Source organism: Dama dama, chromosome 18 (genome assembly GCF_033118175.1).
Source record: "Dama dama isolate Ldn47 chromosome 18, ASM3311817v1, whole genome shotgun sequence".
In the NCBI taxonomy this organism is placed as follows: domain Eukaryota; kingdom Metazoa; phylum Chordata; class Mammalia; order Artiodactyla; family Cervidae; genus Dama; species Dama dama.
The window spans coordinates 4183232-4191087 of NC_083698.1; the positions used below are offsets into that span (position 1 = coordinate 4183232).

A 7856-nucleotide genomic window follows, 5' to 3' on the forward strand; every position below is an offset into this window, starting at 1 on the left:
ACTCCCTTGCTGGAAACCACATTAAACAAAACTACTAGTGCCTGGGATTCCCGGGGCGCATGGCCCGCTGGCTGAGAACGAGAGGATGCAAGGACAGGTGCTGAGTCTTCTGCCTTCTCTGTCTGACTCCCTCCTGCTGCTGGGTAATTGTTGCAAAGAGACATGACACAAAGTGCTGCAGTGTTTAAAATGCGCTGAGACATAGAATTTTCCCCTGCTGGAATCAGCTCTTTTCTGATGTGACATAGAAGCTATTGATGAACACATCCAAATGTCAAATGTCTCACCCATTCATACAGTCTACACCTACAGTGCCCTGATTGGTAGCCTCTAGTCACACGTGCCACTTAAATTTACATGTGAATTGATTAATATTAGCTGGGATTTAAAATTCACTTCCTCAGTTGCACCAACCACATTTCAAGTATCCAATAGCCACATGTGATCGGTGGGTAGCATAAAGAACAGTGCAGGTCTAGACCATTTCCATCATCATGAAAATTTCTGTTGGACAAAACTGGTGCAGGTCGACCATTCCTGATACCATGAAATTACTTTTCCGTTTCAGTTTAGAGAACAAAACCAACAGTGAAACATTCTTTGTGGGTTACCAACACTGTCAGAATTCTGCTGTATGTCATCAGGGGCTGGGAAGATGGGGCAAAACTCAGGCCTAATTTAGCAATTTCTTACTGTCTTTGGAGGAAAACCAAGGACTCTCACCAAGTAAAGCTCTAAGATCAACTAAAGCATCACTACGAACAAAGCTAGTGGAGGTGATGGAATTCCAGTTGAACTATTTCAAATCCTGAAAGACGATGCTGTGAAAGTGCTGCACTCAATATGCCAGCAAATTTGGAAAACTCAGCAGTGGCCACAGGACTGGAAAAGGTCAGTTTTCATTCCAATCCCAAAGAAAGGCCATGTAAAAAATTTGCAACTATCACATGATTTCACTCATCTCACTTGCTAGCCAAGTAATGCTCAAAATTCTCCAAGCCAGGCTTCAGCAATACACGAACCTAGAACTTCCAGATGTTCAAGCTGGATTTAGAAAAGGCAGAGGGTGCTCGCTTCGGCAGCACATATACTAAAATTGGAACGATACAGAGAAGATTAGCATGGCCCCTGCGCAAGGATGACACGCAAATTCGTGAAGCGTTCCATATTTTTGTAGATATCAAGAAGTGTAAGCTGGAACGAGGAGATATCTGAAACTGAGCTGAACCGACACTGACCGCAACAGCTCCAGAGAAATTCCTAGATATATTTTTACTTTTATTTTTTTTTAATAAGAAAAAAAAATTTTTTTTAATTTTTTCCTTTTTATTTTTTCTCTTTTATTTTCCTTTAAAATTCCCTATTACTCCCCCATCACTCCTTAACTTTCATTTTCATAGATTTTTACGATTTTTTTAATTAGGGAAAATTCTTTTTTTTTTTCTTTTTCTTTTTTTCTCCTTTTTCTCTTCTATTTTCTATTTTTCTTTTTCTCTTATTTCTTTTAAAGTCCTCTAGTACTCCTCTACTACTCCTTAATTTTCATTTTCAATACACTATAACCTTACCAAAAAAAAAAAAAAAAAAGAGAGAGAGAAGCCCTACTTTTTAAACTGAACTTCATATATATTTTTAAAAAATTTTTTGTGTGTGTTTTGGTTTTTGTTTTTAATATAGTATTTTTAAGAGTCTAATCTCTACTCTAAATTTTTAATTTTTGTTTTTCAATATATGATATAAACTGTGAACATTTAAGAATCCAATATTCAGTTCCCATTTTTATTCAGGAGTGTGTTGATTATTCTCTCCCAATCTTGACTCTCTGTTTTCTACCTCAGAACACCTGTATTTCCTCCTTTCCCTTTCTCTTCCCAATCCAATTCTGTGAATCTTGGTGGGTGTCTGGGCTACGGAGAACATTCTGGGAACAGACAGCTGCGTAGATCTGTCTCTCTCCTCTTGAGTCCCCCTTTTTCTCCTCCTGCTCATCTCTATCTCCCTCCTCCCTCTCCTCTTCTTCATGTAACTCTGTGAACCTCTCTGGGTGTCCCTAACGGGGGAGAATCTTTTCGCCATTAACCTAGAAGTTTTATTATCAGTGCTGTGTAGTTGGAGAAGTCCTGAGACTACAGGAAGAATAAAACTGAAATCCAGAGGCAGGAGACTTAAGCCCAAAACCTGAGAACACCAGAAAACTCCTGACTACATGGAACTTTAAGTAATAAGTGACCGTCCAAAAGCCTCCATACCTACACTGAAACCAACCACCACCCAAGAGCCAATAAGTTTTAGAGCAAGACATACCAAGCAAATTCTCCACCAACGCAGGAACATAGCCCTAAACGTCAACATACAGGCTGCCCAAGGTGACACCTAACACATAGACCCATCTCAAAACTCATTACTGAGCACTCCATTGCTCTCCAAAGAGAAGAAATCAAGTTCCACGCACCAGAACACCGACGCAAACTTTCCTAACCAGGAAACCTTGACAAGCCAATCGTCTAACCCCACCCACTGGGAAAAACCTCCACAATAAAAAGGAACCACAGACCTCCAGAATACAGAAAGCCCACTCCAGACACAGCAATCTACACAAGATGAAAAGGCAGAGAAATACCCAACAGGTAAAGGAACATGAAAAATGCCCACCAAGTCAAACAAAACAGGAGGAGATAGGGAATCTACCTGAAAAAGAATTTAGAATAATGATAATAAAAATGATCCAAAATCTTGAAAACAAAATGGAGTTACAGATAAATAGCCTGGAGACAAAGATTGAAAAGATGCAAGAAATGTTTAATAAAGACCTAGAAGAAATAAAAAAGAGTCAATTAAAAATGAATAATGCAATGAATGAGATCAAAAACACTCTGGAGGGAACCAAGAGTAGAATAACGGAGACAGAAGATAGGATAAGTGAGGTAGAAGATAAAATGGTGGAAATAAATGAAACAGAGAGGAAAAAAGAAAAAAGGATCAAAAGAAATGAGGACAACCTCAGGGACCTCTGGGACAATGTGAAACGCCCCAACATTCGAATCATAGGAATCCCAGAAGAAGAAGACAAAAAGAAAGGCCATGAGAAAATACTCGAGGAGATAATAGCTGAAAACTTCCCTAAAATGGGGAAGGAAATAGCCACCCAAGTCCAAGAAACCCAGAGAGTCTCAAACAGGATAAACCCAAGGTGAAACACCCCAAGACACACATTAATCAAATTAGCAAAGATCAAACACAAAGAACAAATATTAAAAGCAGCAAGGGAGAAACAACAAATAACATACAAAGGGATCCCCATAAGGATAACAGCTGATCTATCAATAGAAACCCTCCAGGCTAGAAGGGAATGGCAGGACATACTGAAAGTAATGAAAGAGAATAACCTACAACCTAGATTACTGTACCCAGCAAGGATCTCATTCAGGTATGAAGGAGAATTCAAAATCTTTACAGACAAGCAAAAGCTGAGAGAATTCAGCACCACCAAACCAGCTCTTCAACAAATGCTAAAGGATCTTCTCTAGATAGGAAAGGCAGTAAGGTTGTATAAACGTGAACCCAAAACAACAAAGTAAATGGCAACGGGACCACACCTATCAATAATTACCTTAAATGTAAATGGGTTGAATGCCCCAACCAAAAGACAAAGATTGGCTGAATGGATACAAAAACAAGACCCCTATATATGCTGTCTACAAGAGACCCACCTCACAGCAAGAGACACATACAGACTAAAAGTGGAGGGATGGAAAAAAATATTTCATGCAAACGGAGACCAAAAGAAAGCAGGAGTCGCAATACTCATAGCAGATAAAATAGACTTTCAAATAAAGGATGTGAAAAGAGACAAAGAAGGACACTACATAATGATCAAAGGATTAATGCAAGAAGAAGATATAACAATTATAAATATATATGCACCCAACATAGGAGCACCACAATATGTACGGCAAACGCTAACGAGTATGAAAGAGGAAATTAATAGTAACACAATAATAGTGGGAGACTTTAATACCCCACTCACAACTATGGATAGATCAACTAAACAGAAAATTAACAAGGAAACACAAACCTTGAATGACACAATGGACCAGCTAGACCTGATTGATATCTATAGGACATTTCACCCCAAAACAATCAACTTCACCTTTTTCTCAAGTGCACACGGAACATTCTCCAGAATAGATCACATCCTGGGCCATAAATCTGGTCTTGGAAAATTCAAAAAAATTGAAATCATTCCAGTCACCTTTTCTGACCACAGTGCAGTAAGATTAGATCTCAATTACAGGAAAAAAATTGTTAAAAATTCAAACATATGGAGGCTAAATAACACGCTTCTGAATAACCAACAAATCATAGAAGAAATCAAAAAAGAAATCAAAATATGTATAGAAATGAATGAAAATGAAAACACAACAACCCAAAACCTATGGGACACTGTAAAAGCAGTGCTAAGGGGAAGGTTCATAGCATTACAGGCTCACATCAAGAAACAAGAAAAAAGCCAAATAAATAACCTAACTCTACACCTAAAGCAATTAGAGAAGGAAGAAATGAAGAACCCCAGGGTTAGCAGAAGGAAAGAAATCTTAAAAATTAGGGCAGAAATAAATGCAAAAGAAACTAAAGAGACCATAGCAAAAATCAACAAAGCTAAAAGCTGGTTTTTTGAAAAAATAAACAAAATTGACAAACCATTAGCAAGACTCATTAAGAAGCAAAGAGAGAAGAACCAAATTAACAAAATTCAAAATGAGAATGGAGAGATCACAACAGACAACACTGAAATACAAAGGATCATAAGAGACTACTACCAGCAGCTCTATGCCAATAAAATGGACAACTTGGAGGAAATGGACAAATTCTTAGAAAAGTATAACCTTCCAAAACTGAACCAGGAAGAAATAGAAGATCTTAACAGACCCATCACAAGCAAGGAAATCAAAATTGTAATCAAAAATCTTCCAGCAAACAAAAGCCCAGGACCAGATGGCTTCACAGCTGAATTCTACCAAAAATTTAGAGAAGAGATAACACCTATCTTACTCAAACTCTTCCAGAAAATTGCAGAGGAAGGTAAACTTCCAAACTCATTCTATGAGGCCACCATCACCCTAATTCCAAAACCAGACAAAGATGCCACAAAAAAAGGAAACTACAGGCCAATATCACTGATGAACATAGATGCAAAAATCCTTAACAAAATTCTAGCAAACAGAATCCAGCAACATATTAAAAAAATCATACACCACGACCAAGTGGGCTTTATCCCAGGAATGCAAGGATTCTTTAATATCCACAAATCAATCAATGTAATACACCACATTAACAAATTGAAAGATCAAAACCATATGATTATCTCAATAGATGCAGAGAAAGCCTTTGACAAAATTCAACACCCATTCATGATTAAAACTCCCCAGAAAGCAGGAATAGAAGGAACATACCTCAACATAATAAGAGCTATATATGACAAACCCACAGCAAGTATCACCCTCAATGGTGAAAAATTGAAAGCATTTCCCCTGAAATCAGGAACAAGACAAGGGTGCCCACTCTCACCACTACTATTCAACATAGTGTTGGAAGTTTTGGCCACAGCAATCAGAGCAGAAAAAGAAGTAAAAGGAATCCAGATAGGAAAAGAAGAAGTGAAACTCTCGCTGTTTGCAGATGACATGATCCTCTACATAGAAAACCCTAAAGACTCTTCCAGAAAATTACTAGAGCTAATCAATGAATATAGTAAAGTTGCAGGATATAAAATTAACACACAAAAATCCCTTGCATTCCTATATACTAACAATGAAAAAACAGAAAGAGAAATTAAGGAAACAATACCATTCACCATTGCAACAAAAAGAATAAAATACTTAGGAATATATCTACCTAAAGAAACAAAAGACCTATACATAGAAAACTATAAAACACTGATGAAAGAAATCAAAGAGGACACAAACAGATGGAGAAACATACCATGCTCATGGATTGGAAGAATTAGTATTGTCAAAATGGCTATTCTACCCAAAGCAATCTATAGATTCAATGCAATCCCTATCAAGCTACCAACGGTATTTTTCACAGAACTAGAACAAATAATTTCAGAATTTGTATGGAAATACAAAAAACCTCGAATAGCCAAAGTAATCTTGAGAAAGAAGAATGGAACTGGAGGAATCAACCTGCCTGACTTCAGACTATACTACAAAGCCACAGTCATCAAGACAGTATGGTACTGGCACAAAGACAGAAATATAGATCAATGGAACAGAATAGAAAGCCCAGAGATAAATCCACAAACTTATGGACAACTTATCTTTGACAAAGGAGGCAAAGATATACAATGGAAAAAAGACAACCTCTTTAACAAGTGGTGCTGGGAAAGCTGGTCAACCACTTGTAAAAGAATGAAACTAGAACACTAACACCATACACAAAAATAAACTCAAAATGGATTAAAGATCTAAATGTAAGACCAGAAACTATAAAACTTCTAGAGGAGAACATAGGCAAAACACTCTCCGACATAAATCACAGCAAGATCCTCTATGACCCACCTCCTAGAATATTGGAAATAAAAGCAAAACTACAAATGGGACCTAATGAAACTTAAAAGCTTTTGCACAACAAAGGAAACTATAAGTAAGGTGAAAAGAAGCCCTCAGATTGGGAGAAAATAATAGCAAATGAAGCAACAGACAAAGGATTAATCTCAAAAATATACAAGCAACTCCTGCAGCTCAATTCCAGAAAAATAAATGACCCAATCAAAAAATGGGCCAAAGAACTAAACAGACATTTCTCCAAAGAAGACATACAGATGGCTAACAAACACATGAAAAGATGCTCAACATCACTCATTATTAGAGAAATGCAAATCAAAACCACAATGAGGTACCATTACACGCCAGTCAGGATGGCTGCTATCCAAAAGTCTACAAGCAATAAATGCTGGAGAGGGTGTGGAGAAAAGGGAACCCTCTTACACTGTTGGTGGGAATGCAAACTAGTACAGCCGCTATGGAGAACAGTGTGGAGATTTCTTAAAAAACTGGAAATAGAACTGCCATATGACCCAGCAATCCCACTTCTGGGCATACACACTGAGGAAACCAGATCTGAAAGAAACACGTGCACCCCAATGTTCATCGCATCACTGTTTATAATAGCCAGGACATGGAAGCAACCTAGATGCCCATCAGCAGATGAATGGATAAGGAAGCTGTGGTACATATACACCATGGAATATTACTCAGCTGTTAAAAAGAATTCATTTGAACCAGTTCTAATGAGATGGATGAAACTGGAGCCCGTTATACAGAGTGAAGTAAGCCAGAAAGATAAAGACCAATACAGTATACTAACGCATATATATGGAATTTAGAAAGATGGTAATGACAACCCTATATGCAAAACAGAAAAAGAGACACAGAAATACAGAACAGACTTTTGAACTGTGTGGGAGAAGGTGAGGGTGGGATGTTTCAAAAGAACAGCATGTATATTATCTATGGCAAAACAGGTCACCAGCCCAGGTGGGATGCATGAGACAAGTGCTCCGGCCTGGTGCACTGGGAAGACCCAGAGGAATCGGGTGGAGAGGGAGGTGGGAGGGGGGATCGGGATGGGGAATACATGTAAATCTATTGCTGATTCATGTCAATGTATGACAAAACCCACTGAAAAAAATAAATAAATAAATAAAGAAAGAAAAGAAAAGGCAGAGGAACCAGAGATCAAATTGCCAATATCTGCTGGATCATCGAAAAAGCAAGAGAGTTCCAGAAAAACATCTATTTCTGCTTTATTGACTACGTCAAGTCTTCGACTGTGTGGATCACAATAAACTG

At 37.9% G+C, this 7856-nt stretch overlaps 1 non-coding gene across 1 annotated transcript; it reads left to right on the plus strand.

Annotated features, from left to right (window-relative positions):
* The first annotated feature begins 1066 nt into the window (after positions 1-1066).
* LOC133073244 (U6 spliceosomal RNA) lies at positions 1067-1173 on the plus strand. Its single transcript, XR_009696941.1, has one exon. It is a non-coding gene; the product is annotated as a U6 spliceosomal RNA (small nuclear RNA).
* Positions 1174-7856: the final 6683 nt, after the last annotated feature.